This window comes from Anas platyrhynchos, chromosome 4, assembly GCF_047663525.1.
Source record: "Anas platyrhynchos isolate ZD024472 breed Pekin duck chromosome 4, IASCAAS_PekinDuck_T2T, whole genome shotgun sequence".
Lineage (NCBI taxonomy): Eukaryota > Metazoa > Chordata > Aves > Anseriformes > Anatidae > Anas > Anas platyrhynchos.
In genome coordinates this window covers 34181253-34203708 of record NC_092590.1, presented here as the reverse complement: position 1 = coordinate 34203708, position 22456 = coordinate 34181253, and the positions used below count along the sequence as shown (strand labels likewise).

The 22456-nt window shown below is 45.5% G+C and overlaps 1 long non-coding RNA gene across 1 annotated transcript; it reads right to left on the bottom strand.

Moving 5' to 3' along the window:
- Positions 1-286: 286 nt before the first annotated feature.
- LOC140002335 (uncharacterized) lies at positions 287-20716 on the bottom strand. The gene is made up of 3 exons (XR_011808705.1): positions 20479-20716; positions 14235-14398; positions 287-475 (listed from the first exon to the last, which is right to left on the bottom strand). It is a non-coding gene; the product is annotated as an uncharacterized lncRNA (long non-coding RNA).
- Between the last annotated feature and the right edge of the window lie 1740 nt (positions 20717-22456).

Sequence of the window (22456 nt, the reverse complement as noted above, 5' to 3'; positions counted from 1 at the left end):
TAAGCTGGATCAGGCTTAGGGAAAAGTAAAAAAATAGTTCCTCTAAAATATGCAAAAATTATATGTATTATTATATTAGTATAATGCTTAAATAGGTGATATTTTGTCCAATTCTGCATAAACACATCCCCTTCATTTTTACCTAGATAAAATGACTTTACAACTCTAGTATTAACAGAATAAGTATCTAATTTTATTTTAGAAACAACTGCAGTTAATGAGGCTATAATATTTTCTACTAAATAATCAGACTGAAAAATGTCTATATGCAAGCCAAACCCCATAACATTTCATGATTCTCTTAGGAGAAAATCAAGACAATTAAATTTAAAACGGAATGTAACCTTCCTGTCTTCACCTGCTGCAGAGGTTCATGGAACACTTTTTTAATACTCAGGTGCAACTTCCACTTAATGGTCTTCCTTATTTGTTCAGAAAGCACGCAAATATATGCAATCATTAGATTCGTATCTACCTGAAATTAAATATTTGACGGACAATTAGAAATTCAATAAAACCAACAAATGACAAGATACTTACTTATACCTTAATCATCGACTAGTTTGCATCACTTTGGTTGACTGTATATATTCAAACTTTCAGCAGCTATAATGGTATTATCTTTGCTGGATGCATAATGAAACTATGTATCATCCGCAAGTCACAGTCATTTCTGCATGCATGCCAGAAGAATGCTGTCCATGGAAAACAGTGAGAAAATCCTGGCTGTCTTTTCGTCAGGATGACGGTCCCATAGGCAGACCAAAGAGTAACAGAAGAGAATGAGAATCATGTCAATTCAGTATATACAGTGGGATCAACCATGATTGTTGGCAGGTCTTTCAGAGAAATGAGCAGCAAGCAGCCCTCACTCAAAATACAGTCAGTCGTACAGTCACTAGGGAACCTCAAGAGAAACTGATGAACAAGACAAGTATGAGACAAGTGCAAAAGTCTTATATACAGTTAAAAGATGAGCTTGTTTTGAGAGAAAATGATCTTTTTGGAGAATCTGAAAAGATTCTCCAAAAAGAATAGATTACTAGATTACTAGATTACTAGATACTAGATTACTAGATTACTAGATTACTAGATAATAGATTACTTCTATTTTTATGACTTTGAATAGCCTCATTGCTTTAAATGAAAGCAAAATACATATTCTGAAATGACATTACATTCTCCATCTTAAGCTAGATTGTACCTGGAAAGTCACTCTGTATTTAATCTTCCTAATAACATGTTATGTAGGAGTTTATATTTGACTTTAAAAAAAAAATTCTCTGCCTGTACTACCCACACAAAATGAGTTACTGATGATCATTTTAGTCTTTAGATAATGTTTGGAAAAGTAAGAAAAAAGTTCCATAATGTATTAACCTTCACATCTTGACTGAAGTAGGAGTCCCATGGAAATGAATAATTTACAGTTCCTGGCTCTTTCAGATGCACAAAAATACCCCACATTTCAGAGCTTCAAAGATCTCTATTTGATATAAACTAATACTAATTTTTCTTCCAACAAAGCCTATTTGCCAGTAAGGTAAGGAAGTTAAATCAAAGTATAGCTATATTTATTTGCATGTGTGTATCAGGAAGAGTAATATGTCAAAAACAGGTCTACGTTCTGAGAACAAAAACGAATGAAGAAACTAAAATGAAGGGGAGACAGACCTCAGAGAGCACAAGCAAGCAATATGTAGAACATTTTTACATTCCACTTTAGTCCTCTGAAGCTGAAAGCACACACCTGTATTTCTCATAAGACACAGTTTCAGTGGTCAGAGACTTGTTGGTTTCAAATAAAAATGATGAGGATTGACATGCAGATGCTGATTTTTTCAGTTAGTTACATCAAGACCCAGATAACCCATATGCTTGGATCTATCCATTTATGTGAGCACATGGGAGCAGGAGTTCTGTGCTCTAACCAGAGGCCACAATTTGGCTTCCACTCTTCATAGAATTTTGACAACACCCAGATTTTTCTTGGCTTCCAAATAAGCAAAAACTGGTTTGCCTTTCCAACTTCTTGCTGCTCTGGAAACACACAGAAGATATATCTGTGTTTTAAAGCACAAATAAAAATGAGAGCACAGAATTTGAAGTGGCCCTTTGGCACATCAATAAATCCTGTCTAACCAAAATAGTTCATCTGTCCCTTCACTCCCATTCACTGAAAAAAGCCAGAGTGATCTTTGCAGCTGCTACTTTTCAAGACAGCATCTCAGAGTAAAACATTCATCAATATGTCCTGCAAACTTTTAAGTGTTCTGAAGCATTGTAAAAGAACAAATCACACAGTAATAAATATGTCATACCATATTTGGAGCAGAGGTTTGTGAATATACATAGCTATTGTTTTATAAGGAATCCTGAAACCACTTTCTACTGCTGTTTTTCTTTCCTATGGTTTTAAAATTAGTACACAAACTGCAAGCAGAATTTGCTTTTTTTCTTCATTATCATCAGAAAAATAAAGAAAACAGCTCCCTTTTGTCATCATCTGCAAATGACAGAGGCATATATAGTCTTGACAGCAATAACTTTAAGAAAAAAGGTTCAGATATTTAATAGTTAATTGAAAAAAGTTCTTATTCAGTTGCATATTTTCAGCAAGAAAAAAAAATTCAAGTCTATGAAGACTCCTAATCCCTGTGGCCTCACATTAAAAAAAAAATACAAAATCCAGAAACGAATAGGTTTATTTTAAAATAATGGAAAGTTTTAAGTAATAATGTCACTACAGTTTCCTTTTTACTTCAGTACTGAATCATATCATAGACAATGAATTTAAGCGCCCTGAATGACAGACACTGTGTGATACTGAACAAGTCACATTTTCTTTATGCTCCAGTTCCTTCTACACAATGTGATAGAAACACATCTTCTTTCTCAGAGAGGTCATCAAAAAATGTTAAAACCTGAGTGATTCCCCAAATGACCACTCTGATTATGTGACCAAACACAAAACTTTGCTATATATATATATATTTGCCTCTGTTATAGGCAAGTTTATTTGCTCTAATGGAGGGTTCTCTTGAACATGTTTCTTATTCTCCTGTCTAATATTCTATTTGAATTCCCATGAGAGAGTTATTACTATGCTACATTAATAACATCCAAAAGTATAGTCTTTAGCATCCTATCAGAAGTGTAAATTTCCCTACTGTGGTAGTTTGGGTGGGAAGGTTAGGATAATTTCATGAGCCTCCCATTTGGTGTGTCATCTAGGGAACAGTCCCAGACTGAAATCCTAGTTCCATACACCAGTTCCATACTTGACATAAGTACATGTAGATAGATCCTGTGAAAAGCCACTGATGTGAATGACCAAAAGATGAAATTTGTCACATCAGTTGGAGCAGCATATTGAGGACAATTGCTTACAGGTGAGCTGGACAGCTATCACACAGGGGCAGCAAAGGGAGAAAGTGCTTATAAGGTTTGCTCACATATTGCTCATTGACTGAATTAACTATAAATTGCGAGATTATTCTCTCTCTCTCCTTGCTTTAAAAGGAGTAAACCAAAGCAAAGCAGCACAGAATCTCAGTTAAATTCTGCAAGTTACTGTAGCTAAACTTGAATCCTGCATATAAGAGAAATAGGCTTTCAGGAATGGGTGGAAAAATACAGCTATTTCAGCAATGGCTGTGTCAGCAGGCAGAAACAATAGAACAGTGCTGAAGCAGACACCCTTAAGCGGTCTGGGAAAAAAATATTTTCTGTTTTCATGCCTTTTTAAAAAATAGTTCTACTTTAGCCTTTGTCCATTTTCTGACCTCAGCTAATTACTGGCACAGCCTTGAGATAGTACTGCTTATGCCTGATGTGACAGTGAAAGCTTTTCTCTAAACATCAAAAGATGTATGTGCCATGCTATTCACAGTCTCTCTTGACCTCATCATAGAAATACCACATAGATTGCTGGAAGAAAAGGATTCACTAGGGATGAGAGTTTATAAAAAAAACTTGCTTTCCTACTATTGCAGACACAGAGGGGCTACACTCCAAACAGAGTTGATGAAAACTTCTCTGTAGGATCCCACCTTCCTCTCATGTCTCCAATAGTCCTCGGTTCTTAGATTAGGGTGTTCTATAAAGACTTCAGAAAACAACAGGTACAAAATTTTAAAGCTCTTTCCATGTTTCCACTTATAAAATTTTACACAGCTGGAAGATAATCCCACATTTTTCCCTGTGGTCCATAATAAAAGGAAGAGTGAATTTCATCTGTGATTCTCCAACATACTGATCCTGTGCAAGTCAGGCAAGTGTGACTAATACGAGTGCACCTGAAGAATCTCTTCAAAATTATGGTGTAAGAATTTACAGTTATTTCACTCCCAAATTCCATGCTGCCAAATGACAGGAAAAAAATCAGGTCAACTATCAATCATTTTGTCTACTCCTTCCAGCTAACCAATCAGTGTTATAGAATTATACTACTTATACTACTTAGATTGGTGTATACCTTTTATCTCTTCCCCCCCCCTCCCCCCCCCCTTTCTTTTCGGTCTGCATTTAAACAGCTGAAATAGCAGAGAGAAGTATGTGATATCCCTCCTCTTTCCTTGTATTTATGTAGGAAAGGTAAAATTCCCTCATCTGCTAAAACAATGTTCTATACACAGATTAGTGACATCCATACTGTGGATAGACACATGACAGTCTTTCCTCATCAGACACTCTGTATAATAATGAGTTTACTCAGTTCAAACTGAGTGAAAAGTTTTCTGAAAATAAAAACTAATGAGGACAGTTTAGTCAGAAAAATGAATCCCTGATCATAAAGCTCAGTAGTTACTATTGCTTTGAATCAGCAAGTAAAGGTTGCACAGTTGTCATCTCTACTAACATGTACCAGGGTAACTAATAAAAAAAGGAATAACAGCTGTTCTTAATACTAGAAATTTGGATATATGAACGAGAAATTATTGGGTTATAAACACAATTGAAATGCAAGAGCTAAATTCTGGTCACACTCCAATTAGTAGAACTGGAAAACTGAGAGTCAAAGCTAATGAGTCATTTAACTTTTATTTGAAAACCTATAGGCTCTTATCTCAAATAGGTTTACAAGTAAAATAGAAGGTATTATGTTTTGTGTAAAGGAACAGAATAAGCCCATTACTTTTTAAATCTATATTTTAAAGTTATTTTAAAATAGGAAAAAATGCATCTTTAATACATCAGCCCTTTTGATATTAACATGTGCTAGACAATGACATTGTTTCTATGGCAGTGTTTCTTAGGTTTTGAATGTCACTTTTTAAAAAAAAATATTTTTAATGAACATTCCTGTGCAAGTTTAATCTAGATAACTATTACTTTAATGGGACGCTTCTGCCAGACAAAACATACTCTTTGTTGAACCTGCAACATACAATTTAGAAAGAGCACAAACCACAAGGAGCAGATGTATGGCACAGCCAATGACTAAAGCAAATGACAGTTTTGACAAAAGCAATCTAATATCACGCTTTATACATGTAGTTAGATAACAAGTGTTCAAATATCACAGAAAAATAAGAAGAAATATTTACACCCTTTAAATCATTTGGTTGCTCAACCAGTTAGAAATTAAAATTAGAAACTGTTAGCTAAAAAGAAGTCCAAAAGGAAAAGGCTAGGAGAAATTCCTATTTGAATGGAAATTAGGGAATAACCTCTGACATTGCAGTAGTAATTATGGCTTCTATCGTATCAAATGAAAAGAGATTAAAAGTCACCATCACTGATATAAAACAGTCAAGAGCAGAAGCAGAACCTCCATGCAATACTATGAAAAAGTTTATCATCCTTAACTGGGGTACAATGTCAGGATGACATATTGATTGCTTTTTATAGGTTGTTGATTATAAGGTCTTATCAGAGCTAGTATTTCCTGTTTTATCAAAACCTTCTCAATGATATACAACCACCATAACTTCTACAACTTCTCTGATTGTGAACTCAGAGCCAAACATGGTGTTTTCCTCACTCCTGCAATATACATGGAAATCTGGTCAGGTACCTTTCTACGTTACCCTGCTGTAAAAGTCTGGTTCTGAAACAGAGTTGTCAGCAATGTCACTTTATTTCTGACTATATTAAGATGCAAATTCAGGGCACATGCATGGGAGGATGATGCATTATAAATACGAGCATAGATTTTTATTGTTCACAGCTGCCTTCCTCTCCTTTAAAAAAGATCTCACTGCCCTAAATGTTCACCATAATAGCTAAGAAATGGAGACTAAATTGCTCTTCAGTTTAATAATGAATCTGCAAGTGGAGGAAATAGATTTTGTCTGCAGTTTCTGATTTTTTTTTAAATAGAAAAAATAATCTTATAATTCATATTTGTAAATATCCCTGTGGAGTCACTGCAAACTTCTTGACTTAAAGCTGCTATTCTTGTATTACTTTAAAGCATCCTACTGCCTGATGTTTTTGGCAGAAATCTGGTAAACAGCTGTAACTCAATTACATTAGTTTTAATAGAAAGCCAAATTATTTTATTCATAATATTAGTGTTCTGTGTGTTTAATACACTGTCCTGCTTTCTTTCTTTGTGTTGATTAAATAGAAGTCAAACTGTTAAAAGAATCATTTGAGAGTATTAGGGTGCATTCTCTGTTGACACAAACTGGCATAGGACCAGGTTTGGCCCAATGATTTCAGTACAGCGGCAGAAATTGAGTAATCAGACCCTGTAGCCTATGTAGCTTATAATCATTGAGCATAAATAGGAACAACTAATCAGCAGACTGAGGAACTGAAGTATCTTTGATCTGACTGTTTCTTTTGCCTTTTGCAATTCTAATAAGTTTAATATATTTCTGAAAACACATGGCTGCTGGAAAAGAAATTCTAGGAAAAGGCATTTATAAAAACAGTGTATTGTGGCCAAAAATATCTTTAGAATGAAGAAATATATATTTGAGCTCTAGCAATAAAAAACTGTCAATAAATAAAAAAATATTAGTTTTACCCTGTCAATGACAATATGGCTTAAATATGATTGACCTGTGCTGTCACATGTCAAAGATGTTGGCGGCATCTGTGCATTTAATAAAAGCACCCATTCCCTTGTCCTTTGCAAGTCTGGTTTTATCCATGCGTCTTGTGGGCATCTCACTGGAAATTATACACTTCTGCAGGTTCAAATCAATCTAGGCTTTCACTGAAGGCAAAAAAAATCTCCCTGGAAATTTTTGAGCAGCCAAGGGAATTTATGAAGGCTCATAATTGCCAGAAACTGGACTTTTTTTGCCAATCTTCTCTCTTTCCCATGTTATATAGCTCCTGCTACATCTTAAGCATCAAAAAGGGAGACATCACCTTTCAGACTCTGAATGTTCTGCCAGCGCTATATTTGAATGCAAAATGATCACTCAAGCACAAGAGCACAGAGAGAGGTGTTGCCTTCCATAGAAGCAACCAAATACCCCATATCCTTCAGGCACTGTGGGCCAGGCTGACTGAGCGGCTTCTGGCCCCTGTGAGTCAGCAGCTCCTGAATGCATGGTCCTACTCAAGGACAAGGTAACATCTTGCTCCCATGCAGGACTAAGTACAAAATATGAAAGCTTGTTGTCATTTTCCAGGGGACATTTCCAAACTCTGGATTCTACTTATCTTGGAGCTGTTGGCAGCTAGAGCTGGTGAAGCTGTAAGCACATAAGGCAATGGCTACAGAAACAGGGAACCTCTAAAAAGCAAACGAGTAGAAACATCCTGCAATGCTCCTAAGGCACCTTCTGTGCTTTGGGAATTTTTCATAAAATAAAAAAAGATAATTAAGGTGATCTCCAAGTAATCAGACATTTTCAACACAACGATGATATTAGTCTTTTTTATATTAGAAAGCTTTTATTTTTTTTCTTCTTTTTAACTTGAAACCAAATGAAACATTTTAAAAAACAAACCAGTTTCATCATTTTAAAAAATGGGAAGAATTTCCCAGCTATATCTAAGACAACCTTTCACGCTTTTTGTTATGTGATTGTACTCTTGCATGCAATGTGAAACTAGGGACTGAGCCTTTGGAGCAAGAAATGGAACAAGACTTTTCATGGTTTCTGCTACGCATATCCCTCTGAGCAGAATAAAGCAACTGAGTTTTCAGCACAAGGCACTTGCTCTTCTATCTGGAGTCAAGTTCCTAAGTACAAGCAGGAAATGGGAACAAGGAATACATTATGAGAAGAAATTTAACAGTTTTAGGCTCTGTCAGCCTAAAAAAGTTTCATCCCTGAAACTGTTTATAGATGTACAAAAAAGGTGGGAAATTAAAATTATATTATGGGGGGTTTCTTTACTGGAAGGGCAAAAGGTAGTGTAACTCCCAAAACTGGTTAGGTATACATTTATGCAGCTGCTTTCCATTGTTTATTAGCTTCAGCAATGGATGCAGACATTTTGCTCTGCCTTTCATACAGAAATGAAACATGTTGAGTGTATTTTGAAACAGAGGTGGTAAAGGAATGGAGCCAGACAGGGGTTTGCCTGATCTAACATCAAAGAAACAACCTTGCAGCTTCCCTAAAGAGTGGTTGGTGCATAGCGTGACATGCATCAAGACTAGGAAGCTTTGTCTTGCTATTAGGAGACAAATTGACCAGACTGGGCTGAAGGTCAGCTCTGCAATGCATCCCAGAGTCTTTTACCATTATTTTTCTGCAAAGGCAGCAGACTGACCTGCACTGTGGCATCCTTCCAGTCTACATGCTTCTTCACAAAAAGCAGGGTATACAGAATTGGGAAGAGAAATATGGCTCCACCATGACAGAATGCCACTTTTGATATGGGATTGAAACACAAATGAAGTATGCAACAGAGGAAAAAAAAATAAGGTTGAGTGTTTGGTGTACTATAGGAAAGTTCAGAGTAAAACATAAAAAGAAAGAAGGGAAGGCAAACAAAAGGGGGAAAGAAAGCTGCATACTGTTCCACCTGCTGTCTTTTGATGAATCATAAAAATCTCATTCAGTGAGGAGGAAGAAGTCTGGGAGGGTGGTAGCAGCAGGGAAGATAATAAGTCTAAGACAGTCACAGAACACATCTATTACCCTTGAAACCCAAGGCTATTTTGCATCAATAAGACATGAGAACAAGCACAGAGTAAAAAAAAAAAAGTTTATTTATGGGTTTCCAAAATGTTCTGAATTATGAAAGACTAGAAGAACTGAATGTAAACAAAGGCATCACCATATATTTGTTTTGGTGAGCTGACATATTTTGTTGTACTTGTGTCTTAACACTTTTTCCTCCACTGTGAGCATCTGTATGATTCTAAGGTTGTTCCAAAGATGGATCTACTGACAATACAAAATGGAATTGCTTTGGAGTGGTAAAGACAAGGAATTGTCTTTGAACTGCCTTTGTATGGTCAGCCTGAAATCTAATTTTTAGCACTGACTCCCAAATTTTCTTTGCACATTACTGTAAAAGATCAGACTAATAGGCATGCTAGCTCTAAGAAATTTTTATTTGTTGGTTCGTATTTTTATCAGTATGCTCTTATACACAATAAACTGTATCACAATTTTTTAAGTGTTTTCATCTTTCAAAGCTAGGGCTGTCATTGTTAAAGAACCTAGCCAGAAAAATAGCATTATAATATGATTAAAACTCCATTGGTAAGAGATTTTCTGTTACTACTGCAATGACCAAAGCACTTAAACAGTAAATGAAGAATTCCAAGAATTAGATGTATGAATAACCTCGATGCCACTGGAAACAGAATATGGGACTATGGTGAAGTAGCTGTGGCCCTGCTTTATGGCCCTACTGGAAACAATATGACTTCATTGCCGTACATTTGAAATACAACAATTATATAATTTGCATGGAACAAACTTCATTAGCTTTGGTGATGCTCTTATAGCTCTCTTCATCTAAGTCTTCACATAAATCAGATCTCCCCTAGTTTTTTAGACTTTGAACAATGAGTACTATTGACATACTTCTAAATAGTTCACATAATTATTGATGCCTGTCAACTTAGTGTTTATTTGCAAGAAGAATATTGGCATCATGGAATTAAACTCAAAAATCAGATCAGATTTGAAATCTGTGTCAACAAAACAAGTAATAAAAAACAAGTAAAATATAACCAGCTAAAGGTGACCATGAACATAGCCTGAACAAAGGCTGAATGAAAACAGAACAACTTAGGATTTTAAAGGAAATGAATATTTGCTGGATGGTTTACATTGTTATGAAAGCCACCAATTTTCAAGTTCTCTAAGAACTGAGTTCTTTTGTAAACGTATTCTGAAATGATCTCAAAGATAATAAAATACTTCTCAATTTTCCCCTAGATGAAATAGTATCTGTTTCACAGGGCAATCTGCAATAATGGTTTGCTCTTACTTCAAGAGAATGTTTATAAGGAAAAGTGAAGAGAATTAATTTCGCAGTGAATCTTCAGTTTCCCAGAAATACCTGACTAGGAATTTGTATACAGAGCAGATGCAGTTATTTAATGAAAGATGAAATGTTAAGGCAGTTTATTTTGGCTGGTGCAAGTTTGTCTGTAAACATTTATTAGTTTTGTTGCATCTCTCTTTACAAAAATGCTAACAAACTTCTCTTACATCCCAGAGACAAACATCATACTGAGTTCTTACTAATTGTGTACAAACACAGAAGATCCAATTACAAACAGTCTGGTCTTGTGACTGGTTTCTGGCAGCTCACAAAACACAGAACATACTGAAATCCACTACCACTCTCACAAACTATTTAAAAGTTGAGCATTTAATCCTGATGTTTCAATATCTAAGTTTATTTTAGCTTGCAGCTCTCATAAGCACCTAGCTCCTCTCCTCATGCCTGGAGCTAAATGAGGCCCGCTGGTTCCCTATACAGGGTGCAGGGCACTAGTTAACCAAGAAAGATGCAAATATGTACACTCACCTTCAGCAGTCTTTCTGGCTAGGATGAGAGTCCTAAATTCTACCCCCTCCAACCCAAAGGAGGTGCAGACAGTTCACTTGGAGGTGGTACTACAGGTCTTTCACCTAGCTGTTGCCCTTTGAAAAGCCTCACCAGGCCTTCCATACTTCAGAAATAAAAGAGCCTTCCCAAAATATGCCAGAAGAACTCCTCAGTCAACGTAATAAATTATTCACAGATGAAAGTCTACTTTTTCTTCTAAATTCTAGCTTGTTAGTGTTAGATATTAGATATTATTTATAAAGTTACAAATTTTAGGAAGTGATAATTGGTAGAATCTTTTCCACCCTCAGGCAGCAAATGCCCAAAGTTACTGCATATGTCAGAATGAAGGTGTATCTATCCCCCTCCTGTTCACAACCCTTCCAAGTTCATTAAAAAATAATAAAATCAAGGCTTACAGGTCAATCAAGCATTCTTGATAAGCAAGCATTTTGTTGCAGATTTTACAAGGTATCTGGCTCCTGCATGTGCAAAGGGATGCCTTACACTTCCATTAGAATTACAGAAGTTACAAGTAAACTTCGGTGCTCCATCAAGCACCAGATGCATGCCCTGAGATGCACAGGGTGTGGGTGATGTGAGATTTGGCTTGCACTGGTACTCATTTCCTTTACTTGACCCTCCTTCATGTCTGGGTTTCCTCAAGAAAGAGAGGAGCCACAATAGGTGCTAAAGGTTCAATCTACAATTAAGGTCACAAAACTCCAGGAAATTCTGGTAGTACAGCACTTTTTGGAGAATGTTTGCTTCTGAAAGATGTAAAACATCTAGAAACTGCATTTTCTTATCTGGATAACGTAAGAGTATTTAGAAAATTTAGAAAAGGAGGTTAATGTCTATTAAAAAACTAATAATCTTTCTATAATGATTTGAAAACATGTGGTCCATGTACATACCTAATAGATTTGATCAGCAGTGAGATCCACAAGAGTAGCAGCTTCCAGCAACTCCTCCTTTATTCAGGTTTACTTTTACTTACCCTTGCAAGATGGGTGTACATAGTATTTAAATATTTTCAGTCAATTGATGAGCATATGCTCCTGGTTATTCCCACTTGTCTTGATTTGGTTTCTTCCTGTATGAGGCTGGACCCGGAGGCACACTCAAGAAAAGCACCTAACCCATTTCAGCCACCAATCAGAATTCAATCCAAAGGGCCAAAATGCAATAAGATTAAAATAAAATCCCTTGAAATTTCTCTTCATAAGAGAAGCATAAGAGTTGGGTTTCCAGCAACAACTCTTTCACCCTTTATTCCTTCTAGACCCACATTACTTGATAACATGTGCATTAACTGTAGGTTCAATGGAGAATGTAAGGGGATAACACTCATTAAAATAAACTCACTTCTATTTGGAAAAGTGTTTTGCTGAATAAATCAAAGGAACTACTCTGCAGAGAAGTAGTAAGTCACATTTATGTAGTGGATCAAATTTGAGTCAGTTGTACTATTTTATCTCCTTAATTGCTCTTTGAATGTAGTTACACTAAAACTCATCTGTGCTCCTCTGTGGTCAGACAGTACTGCCCTATAGTACATGAATGGTAAATACAGGCTTCGTTCAAAGTCAAATAAAGGAATGGATAAGCAGATGTGGAATAAAGTGATTTTCCAATTGTGCCACTGATCTCAGATGCTAGACAAGAATTCAGAGTTACTATCCAAGATGAGTTACACAAGGATTTGCAGTTTCACTTGAATGGAAACACACAACGCTAGCCTCATGACTTTGTCCTCCTCTACCACCTCTAAGACAATGCATTATGACACAGAAGCAGCCTTGTGGCTGCATTGCCTCTGTTTTATTCATGAGAATGAATGCAATCTCTGTAAAAGGATCAATAAATATACCTGTTACTACACAGAAGGAATTTACTTCTCAGATTAATACATGAAGGAATCACTTTCTGAAAGATTTCAAGCAAAACTAATGCCTATCACCAGATTACAGAGAAACAGGATGTAATCAAGAACAACTACAGTACAGCAGCAACAAATCAGCCCATCACTACTACCTTTGTGACAGTACTAAAATGCAAGATATTCATGGCATGGTGACACCAGGGATGGTACAGTTGACCTCAGTGTGCCTGAAAGTCATTGTATCCTCATGCTGTGTAAGAAAAAGATATTCGCAACATATGCTATCAGAAGCGCTGGCTAACTTCAGGAGAAAAACACAGTTCTTCACCCACCTTAAGGAACCTGAGTTCAAGGAAGATGTTTTGCCAAAATGATTACTACTTTAAAAAATGATCATAGAATTTTTCATGGTTTCATTTTTTAATTAAAAAAGTGACATTTTAGCTCTACATATAACAACAGATCTCCACCACAGCAAGTTTCTAAAATGCTCCAGAGATTAAATGTTATTTATTCATAGCCATAGAAAAGTTGAGCTTCACTCTATAATTGTTTATACTTTTTCCAGTTTAAAGTGTTCTCAAATGAGAAAAGTACTTCCTAATCAAAGACTCTTACTTAAAAACATATTTCCTAAATCACCAAAGCCTGAACTTCAGTGGAATTCTGTCTTGTGCCATATTAACTTCCCTGATTGAGTTCTGTTATTCATAAGTTCATCTAGATAAGACAGAATGGCTTTGTTATTAAAAATAAAAGAAAAATTTATAGTCTCTGGTTTGGATGGTTGCATACTGGAACAAGCTCCCAAAGAAAGTAAATCACTGCACCAAGCCTGTCAAAGTTTAAGAAGCACTTGGATTGTGCACTTCATCGCATGGACTGAACTTTTGGGTAGACCTGTGTGGTGCCAGGAGTTGGACTCAATAATCCTTATGGGACAGGTCCACCTCAGGCTACTCTATGATTCTATACCCACCTTTAGTTTCAGTGAGAATTCAGGACTGGAGAAGAAGAAAGGGAGAGTGAACAAGTGGGAAAAAAAAAAAAAACACCTTCCCCTGACCCTACCTCAGAAACTATAAACAATTACACCTTTCACACCTTATCTTCAGGGAGACAATCTACAGAGGGGTCAGGGGGAAGCATCCAACAATAGTTTTTCTTTAAAGTTATCTCCATGAAGTTATAACTACTGGTAAACTACAGGCTTTTGACTTGCATACTGTGAAAACAGCATTTCTTTTATGAACAGCACAGTCTCACACTTTTCACTTAGTGAAAGCAACGATCATGCCTCCAGTATCTCTCCCAGTCTGTTTCTACTTACCACAAGGCATAATTTGAGTTCACGTTAAGGCACCTTTTTCACACTGCCTGACAAATAGTTGAGAACATTCCTGGAAGGCAGGCTTACCTGCACCGGGGGAGTGGGATAATCAAAATCTGATGGAATGTAGTCATCAAGTGCTGGATAGATGCTGTTCTCAACGCTGGGGACACCACACTCTTTGTGAACTGAAGTAGGGGGCTCTGCAGCTTTCCTGCCTTTCAGCTCTGGCAACTTGGGTCTTTGCTCACCTGGAGGAAGAAAATCAGTTGAACAGAAATCTCCTCAATGCCAAAAACTAGACAAGACGGTGAAGATAACACAGGAAAGAGACAGGGCCACAAGTGGCAAAGGCTGGCACTGGTGGTCCTTCTCTGCCTGTCAGCTCTCCAACCACTCATCTCCCAGCCTGTAGCTCTGCTTGGGGTTATTGCGCCCCAGGTGCAGGACCTGGCACTTGGCCTTGTTAAACTTCATGCAGTTGACTTAAGCCCATCGGTGCAGCCTATCCAGATCCTCCTGCAGAGCCTTCCTACACTCGAACAGATCGACACATGCACATAGCTTGGTGTCATCTGCAAACTTACTGAGGGTGCACTCAATGCCCTCACCCAGAGGATTGATGAAGATGTTAAAGAGGACCGGCCCCAGCACCGAGCCCTGGGGGACGCCACTAGTGACTGGCCTCCAACTGGACTTGACTCCATTTACCACAACTCTTTGGGCCCGGCTATCCAGCCAGTTTCTAACCCAATGAAGTGTGTGCCAGTCCAAGCCAAGAGCAGCCAGTTTCTTGAGGAGAATGCTGTGGGAGACGGTGTCAAAAGCCTTGCTGAAGTCAAGGTAGACCACATCCACAGCCTTTCCCTCATCCACCCAGCGCGTCACTTTGTCATAGAAGGAGCAGGATCTGCCTTCCATAAACCCATGCTGACTGGGCCTGATCACCTGCTTGCCCTTCAAGTGCCGCATGATGACTCTCAAGAGGATCGGCGTGTAGTTCCCCTGGGGACCAGGGAACCTGGGGACCAGGGAACCTGGGGACCAGGGAACCTGGGGACCAGGGAACCTGGGGACCAGGGAACCTGGGGACCAGGGAACCTGGGGACCAGGGAACCTGGGGACCAGGGAACCTGGGGACCAGGGAACCTGGGGACCAGGGAACCTGGGGACCAGGGAACCTGGGGACCAGGGAACCTGGGGACCAGGGAACCTGGGGACCAGGGAACCTGGGGACCAGGGAACCTGGGGACCAGGGAACCTGGGGACCAGGGAACCTGGGGACCAGGGAACCTGGGGACCAGGGAACCTGGGGACCAGGGAACCTGGGGACCAGGGAACCTGGGGACCAGGGAACCTGGGGACCAGGGAACCTGGGGACCAGGGAACCTGGGGACCAGGGAACCTGGGGACCAGGGAACCTGGGGACCAGGGAACCTGGGGACCAGGGAACCTGGGGACCAGGGAACCTGGGGACCAGGGAACCTGGGGACCAGGGAACCTGGGGACCAGGGAACCTGGGGACCAGGGAACCTGGGGACCAGGGAACCTGGGGACCAGGGAACCTGGGGACCAGGGAACCTGGGGACCAGGGAACCTGGGGACCAGGGAACCTGGGGACCAGGGAACCTGGGGACCAGGGAACCTGGGGACCAGGGAACCTGGGGACCAGGGAACCTGGGGACCAGGGAACCTGGGGACCAGGGAACCTGGGGACCAGGGAACCTGGGGACCAGGGAACCTGGGGACCAGGGAACCTGGGGACCAGGGAACCTGGGGACCAGGGAACCTGGGGACCAGGGAACCTGGGGACCAGGGAACCTGGGGACCAGGGAACCTGGGGACCAGGGAACCTGGGGACCAGGGAACCTGGGGACCAGGGAACCTGGGGACCAGGGAACCTGGGGACCAGGGAACCTGGGGACCAGGGAACCTGGGGACCAGGGAACCTGGGGACCAGGGAACCTGGGGACCAGGGAACCTGGGGACCAGGGAACCTGGGGACCAGGGAACCTGGGGACCAGGGAACCTGGGGACCAGGGAACCTGGGGACCAGGGAACCTGGGGACCAGGGAACCTGGGGACCAGGGAACCTGGGGACCAGGGAACCTGGGGACCAGGGAACCTGGGGACCAGGGAACCTGGGGACCAGGGAACCTGGGGACCAGGGAACCTGGGGACCAGGGAACCTGGGGACCAGGGAACCTGGGGACCAGGGAACCTGGGGACCAGGGAACCTGGGGACCAGGGAACCTGGGGACCAGGGAACCTGGGGACCAGGGAACCTGGGGACCAGGGAACCTGGGGACCAGGGAACCTGGGGACCAGGGAACCTGGGGACCAGGGAACCTGGGGACCAGGGAACCTGGGGACCAGGGAACCTGGGGACCAGGGAACCTGGGGACCAGGGAACCTGGGGACCAGGGAACCTGGGGACCAGGGAACCTGGGGACCAGGGAACCTGGGGACCAGGGAACCTGGGGACCAGGGAACCTGGGGACCAGGGAACCTGGGGACCAGGGAACCTGGGGACCAGGGAACCTGGGGACCAGGGAACCTGGGGACCAGGGAACCTGGGGACCAGGGAACCTGGGGACCAGGGAACCTGGGGACCAGGGAACCTGGGGACCAGGGAACCTGGGGACCAGGGAACCTGGGGACCAGGGAACCTGGGGACCAGGGAACCTGGGGACCAGGGAACCTGGGGACCAGGGAACCTGGGGACCAGGGAACCTGGGGACCAGGGAACCTGGGGACCAGGGAACCTGGGGACCAGGGAACCTGGGGACCAGGGAACCTGGGGACCAGGGAACCTGGGGACCAGGGAACCTGGGGACCAGGGAACCTGGGGACCAGGGAACCTGGGGACCAGGGAACCTGGGGACCAGGGAACCTGGGGACCAGGGAACCTGGGGACCAGGGAACCTGGGGACCAGGGAACCTGGGGACCAGGGAACCTGGGGACCAGGGAACCTGGGGACCAGGGAACCTGGGGACCAGGGAACCTGGGGACCAGGGAACCTGGGGACCAGGGAACCTGGGGACCAGGGAACCTGGGGACCAGGGAACCTGGGGACCAGGGAACCTGGGGACCAGGGAACCTGGGGACCAGGGAACCTGGGGACCAGGGAACCTGGGGACCAGGGAACCTGGGGACCAGGGAACCTGGGGACCAGGGAACCTGGGGACCAGGGAACCTGGGGACCAGGGAACCTGGGGACCAGGGAACCTGGGGACCAGGGAACCTGGGGACCAGGGAACCTGGGGACCAGGGAACCTGGGGACCAGGGAACCTGGGGACCAGGGAACCTGGGGACCAGGGAACCTGGGGACCAGGGAACCTGGGGACCAGGGAACCTGGGGACCAGGGAACCTGGGGACCAGGGAACCTGGGGACCAGGGAACCTGGGGACCAGGGAACCTGGGGACCAGGGAACCTGGGGACCAGGGAACCTGGGGACCAGGGAACCTGGGGACCAGGGAACCTGGGGACCAGGGAACCTGGGGACCAGGGAACCTGGGGACCAGGGAACCTGGGGACCAGGGAACCTGGGGACCAGGGAACCTGGGGACCAGGGAACCTGGGGACCAGGGAACCTGGGGACCAGGGAACCTGGGGACCAGGGAACCTGGGGACCAGGGAACCTGGGGACCAGGGAACCTGGGGACCAGGGAACCTGGGGACCAGGGAACCTGGGGACCAGGGAACCTGGGGACCAGGGAACCTGGGGACCAGGGAACCTGGGGACCAGGGAACCTGGGGACCAGGGAACCTGGGGACCAGGGAACCTGGGGACCAGGGAACCTGGGGACCAGGGAACCTGGGGACCAGGGAACCTGGGGACCAGGGAACCTGGGGACCAGGGAACCTGGGGACCAGGGAACCTGGGGACCAGGGAACCTGGGGACCAGGGAACCTGGGGACCAGGGAACCTGGGGACCAGGGAACCTGGGGACCAGGGAACCTGGGGACCAGGGAACCTGGGGACCAGGGAACCTGGGGACCAGGGAACCTGGGGACCAGGGAACCTGGGGACCAGGGAACCTGGGGACCAGGGAACCTGGGGACCAGGGAACCTGGGGACCAGGGAACCTGGGGACCAGGGAACCTGGGGACCAGGGAACCTGGGGACCAGGGAACCTGGGGACCAGGGAACCTGGGGACCAGGGAACCTGGGGACCAGGGAACCTGGGGACCAGGGAACCTGGGGACCAGGGAACCTGGGGACCAGGGAACCTGGGGACCAGGGAACCTGGGGACCAGGGAACCTGGGGACCAGGGAACCTGGGGACCAGGGAACCTGGGGACCAGGGAACCTGGGGACCAGGGAACCTGGGGACCAGGGAACCTGGGGACCAGGGAACCTGGGGACCAGGGAACCTGGGGACCAGGGAACCTGGGGACCAGGGAACCTGGGGACCAGGGAACCTGGGGACCAGGGAACCTGGGGACCAGGGAACCTGGGGACCAGGGAACCTGGGGACCAGGGAACCTGGGGACCAGGGAACCTGGGGACCAGGGAACCTGGGGACCAGGGAACCTGGGGACCAGGGAACCTGGGGACCAGGGAACCTGGGGACCAGGGAACCTGGGGACCAGGGAACCTGGGGACCAGGGAACCTGGGGACCAGGGAACCTGGGGACCAGGGAACCTGGGGACCAGGGAACCTGGGGACCAGGGAACCTGGGGACCAGGGAACCTGGGGACCAGGGAACCTGGGGACCAGGGAACCTGGGGACCAGGGAACCTGGGGACCAGGGAACCTGGGGACCAGGGAACCTGGGGACCAGGGAACCTGGGGACCAGGGAACCTGGGGACCAGGGAACCTGGGGACCAGGGAACCTGGGGACCAGGGAACCTGGGGACCAGGGAACCTGGGGACCAGGGAACCTGGGGACCAGGGAACCTGGGGACCAGGGAACCTGGGGACCAGGGAACCTGGGGACCAGGGAACCTGGGGACCAGGGAACCTGGGGACCAGGGAACCTGGGGACCAGGGAACCTGGGGACCAGGGAACCTGGGGACCAGGGAACCTGGGGACCAGGGAACCTGGGGACCAGGGAACCTGGGGACCAGGGAACCTGGGGACCAGGGAACCTGGGGACCAGGGAACCTGGGGACCAGGGAACCTGGGGACCAGGGAACCTGGGGACCAGGGAACCTGGGGACCAGGGAACCTGGGGACCAGGGAACCTGGGGACCAGGGAACCTGGGGACCAGGGAACCTGGGGACCAGGGAACCTGGGGACCAGGGAACCTGGGGACCAGGGAACCTGGGGACCAGGGAACCTGGGGACCAGGGAACCTGGGGACCAGGGAACCTGGGGACCAGGGAACCTGGGGACCAGGGAACCTGGGGACCAGGGAACCTGGGGACCAGGGAACCTGGGGACCAGGGAACCTGGGGACCAGGGAACCTGGGGACCAGGGAACCTGGGGACCAGGGAACCTGGGGACCAGGGAACCTGGGGACCAGGGAACCTGGGGACCAGGGAACCTGGGGACCAGGGAACCTGGGGACCAGGGAACCTGGGGACCAGGGAACCTGGGGACCAGGGAACCTGGGGACCAGGGAACCTGGGGACCAGGGAACCTGGGGACCAGGGAACCTGGGGACCAGGGAACCTGGGGACCAGGGAACCTGGGGACCAGGGAACCTGGGGACCAGGGAACCTGGGGACCAGGGAACCTGGGGACCAGGGAACCTGGGGACCAGGGAACCTGGGGACCAGGGAACCTGGGGACCAGGGAACCTGGGGACCAGGGAACCTGGGGACCAGGGAACCTGGGGACCAGGGAACCTGGGGACCAGGGAACCTGGGGACCAGGGAACCTGGGGACCAGGGAACCTGGGGACCAGGGAACCTGGGGACCAGGGAACCTGGGGACCAGGGAACCTGGGGACCAGGGAACCTGGGGACCAGGGAACCTGGGGACCAGGGAACCTGGGGACCAGGGAACCTGGGGACCAGGGAACCTGGGGACCAGGGAACCTGGGGACCAGGGAACCTGGGGACCAGGGAACCTGGGGACCAGGGAACCTGGGGACCAGGGAACCTGGGGACCAGGGAACCTGGGGACCAGGGAACCTGGGGACCAGGGAACCTGGGGACCAGGGAACCTGGGGACCAGGGAACCTGGGGACCAGGGAACCTGGGGACCAGGGAACCTGGGGACCAGGGAACCTGGGGACCAGGGAACCTGGGGACCAGGGAACCTGGGGACCAGGGAACCTGGGGACCAGGGAACCTGGGGACCAGGGAACCTGGGGACCAGGGAACCTGGGGACCAGGGAACCTGGGGACCAGGGAACCTGGGGACCCTTACCTGCCAGCTTCTGAATCTGAGTCACTTCCACGCTGCTTCACAGGGAAGTCGCACCACCAGGGTTCTGCTGTACTGAGAAGGCACCGCCAACATAGCTAGCTCGTAGAGTCACTAAAACTATTTCACGTAGATGGCAGAAAACACAAAGAAAAAACAGCCCACGGGGAAACACTGAGCCCACTTCACCGCAACAGCAGAAAAACACCCTAGACAACCTGAGCCTCAGACTCCCCCAGGAAGCCAATTCCCCACAGCTCCTCAAGCTTCCTATATAGCAAAGGTCAAATGACCCACACCTGGCAGATTTCACTTCACAAGGGTGGAGCCAACAGACCTTGTGGAATAGGCTCCTCTACCTGGCTTCAGTCTTTTAAGATCAATTGCTCCTTATCACTAATAGAAATAACCTGACAAGGGGCTTAGTGGTTAGAGTTGACCTAATGAATTAACTAGGAAAGGTGCACAAGGGTCGTATTTCTGTCGGTCATTCTGTCAGGAAAATTAGTACAGAGCCTGCTAAAATAAATAAATAAATAAATAGATAGACAGACAGATAAAGAAATCAAAGAAATCAAAGAAAATGACCTTAAAGGCAAAATTGCTATCATAGATTTTCATCTGTCTAGTCACGACAGATAAAGAATATAGCAATCAGAATGACTTTTCTTGGCATTAATGTTATTTAAATCTGCTTTTCTGAGATGTCTTCCTTATGCAGGACTTTTCAAAATCTAGCCCCGTGACCTCTGACTACACTATTTACTTCCGCTGCCTATAAGCTATCACGTATAAAGGCCAGGATCCAGATCCTCACTCACTATTCAGGTCAAGGACTGGGCTGAAGGTCTGGGCTTTGATTTGGTTACGTGCCCACATTGCTGTTTCCTGGCAGGTCATGGGAAGATTGGCTGGCTTGAGGGAGCTTATGTACACGTGGCTTTTAGGCTGCAGCCAAAGTGTTCCTCTAGATCTGGAAGTCTGAAGAGGGTTGCAGTCTCCAAGCTCAGATACAACCACGTGTTAGTCTGGCGCAACTGATTTTTGTGTTCCTTGCACTGGCTCTTCCTTCACCTCCTCTTCAGAGGCAAGGACAGGTGTCTCTTTTGTGCTCCTTTGTTAGTAAACAAACCAGGACAGATTAAAGCCTCTTTCTTCAAGTCAGTAAGATACTGGGCTACAAAGATGGCGAAGGGCCTAGAGGGGAAGACGTATGAGGGGCGGCTGAGGTCACTGGGCCTGTTCAGCCTGGAAACGAGGTGGCTGAGGGGAGACCTTGTCGCAGTCTACAGCTTCCTCGCGAGGGGGAGTGGACGGGCAGGTACCGATCTATTCTCTTCAGTCCCCAGTGATAGGACCCAAGGGAATGGCGTCAACCTGAGGCAGGGGAGGCTTAGGCTACACATCAGGAAGAGGTTCTTCACTGAGAGGGTTGTTGCACACTGGAACAGGCTCCCCAGGCAAGTAGTCACTGCACCAAGCCTGTCGGCGTTTAAGAAGCATTTGGACTTGTGCACTTAGTCACGTGGTCTGAATTTTTGGTTAGACCTGTGTGGTGCCAGGAGTTGGCCTCAATGATCCTTAGGGGACCATTCCAGCTCGGGATAATCTATGATTCTATACCCGCCTTTGGTTTCAGTGAGAATTCAGGCCCTGAAATCAACCAAAGTTTCTTCTGGATGGTGTTTTTTCTGAAGAGGATAACTTCATTTCCCTTTTGAAGACTTACAAGGATGTAGTAACAAAAGCAGAGGCAGAAAACAGCACCTGAGGCACAGGCTACTTTTCAGGCTGCAGCAAACTATAGGTATTGTTATAAATGACTGAGTCCCAAATAGGGTTACAATCAAAGTTTACAATTTATTAAAGGAATAGAGGTAAGCAAACAGCGCTGGGTGCGCCGGGAGTCTCTGCTCCACCAAGACGCACACCAGTTACATCAGGTGGCTGGATGATAGGGAGGAGGTGGAAGAGGGTGGGT